This window comes from Triticum aestivum, chromosome 5B, assembly GCF_018294505.1.
Source record: "Triticum aestivum cultivar Chinese Spring chromosome 5B, IWGSC CS RefSeq v2.1, whole genome shotgun sequence".
NCBI classification, from domain to species: Eukaryota; Viridiplantae; Streptophyta; class Magnoliopsida; order Poales; family Poaceae; genus Triticum; species Triticum aestivum.
Window position 1 is genome coordinate 330,309,896 of NC_057807.1, and position 1,783 is coordinate 330,311,678.

The window sequence follows — 1,783 nt, forward strand, 5'->3', positions numbered from 1 at the left end:
ACATGGCAATATGCTGTGGTTTGAGCTAATGCAACTGGCAACCAGATTAAATGAAGTTGGTTTGAATCCAAGATTCAAATTCAAACTCCATATGTGGATATTTAAATGCCATTTATATGATTTGTGCTAAACAGCAGCTATAAGTTGTTCTAACATGCATGAAACCAGTACAGATGGATAGATTGGATTTTTCTGATCATTTTTCATATATAATTTATTTCATTTGGAGTTACGGTTTAATTTCTATGGATTTTAGAAGTTTTGGGCATTTTCTGGAATTTCCTGAATAACTTAAATCCAGAAAATGCTTTATTGCGTCAGGGTGACATCACCGTGATGTTAGCAGTCAACAAGGTTGACTCAGGTCAAACCTGACCAGTGGGACCCACTGGTCAGTGACAAACGGCTGGTTAGGGTCACTGACAGGTGGGCCTGGTCAACGCTGACTAGGCAAAAGTCAGAGCTGACACATGGGGTCCACGGGATTAGCGCTAAACTAGCAGGGAGATTAGGCTAACCTAAGCAGGTACATGGGCCCACTTGGCAGTGGCTCAAGGGGGTGATTAGCGCGGCCATTAGCAGCTAATGATGACGCCACGTCAGATACGCCGGCGATGAGTCGCCGGTGACCACAGTACACGGCGGCGAGCTTCGGAAATCGCCGTTCGGCGACGGTTTGGTGCGCGACTAGGCTCTATGGAGAGCTTGGAGTGCTCCGCGTCCAGCGGTGCGGGTGGTTGAGCGTGCGGTGGCCGGGAACGACGCCAGCGAGCATTTGGGCGGCGGCCGGTGCTCGGGTGAGTTGCCGGTTTGGTGTTGCAGCGCGCAAACGAACCAACTAACGTGCTAGCCATGCTCTGTGTGCAGCCTCGAGTTCGTTGGACGCTGGTGTGCGACCAAATGGTCACCGGAGTGACGCCGGCGTCGACCTCGTGTGGCGGTGGGTTTCGGCCTTGATGGAATCGGCGGCCAGAGCGAGCAAAAGAGAACGGGGGTAGGGGTGAACGGGGGTAGGGGTGAACGATGGCGGGGCTTACAGGGGGTCGATTGGAGGGCCCAGCGGCTCGGGGGAGACGTCGGAGGTGGCGAGCGGGCGCCGACGATCTCGGGCGGCCGGAGATGGGGAAGACGGCGTGGGCGGTGATGCAGGGCTCCCGGTGTTGCGTAGCTCCATGGAGAGGTCGGGGGCGTCGAGGCGGAGCCTTTGGTCACTCTGGTGGGGTGGAACGACGGTGGTGTCTACGACTGCGACGAGCGGCGGCGACGGCGGTTCTCGGTCGCGTGAGTGAGAGAGCCAGAGAAGAGAGAAGAAGGAACATGAGAGAGTGAGAGCGGTCCAGGGGGGTCCGTGGCATCCTCAGGGCGATGGGGAGACAGGCAGAGAGGCAGGAGGTGGCCTGGGCGTGTGCCCGCGCGCTCCGGCCACGCGCCTGCGTCCTACTGTCCGAGGAGGAAGACGACAGGGATGGCTGCGGTGTTGGGCTGGGCTGCTATAGTAGAAGGCCAGGTAAGTGGGCTGCCAGGTGAGCGCCAGGTAGTCCTTCTCTCTCTCTCTCTCTCTCTTTTATTTTCTGTTTTCTATTTTTCTGCAGATGTTTGGCTTTATTAAAAATACGAGAACCTATTCAAAAATCGTGTAACTACTTGAGAGCATTGTTTGGAATATTTCCAACAGCCATCATTTCAGTTCATGATTATTTGGACATTTAAAATAATTTGTAGCATTTAAATGTCCAAGTACAAATACTGTATGATTTAATTCAGAGCCCAATATGTCCTGCAA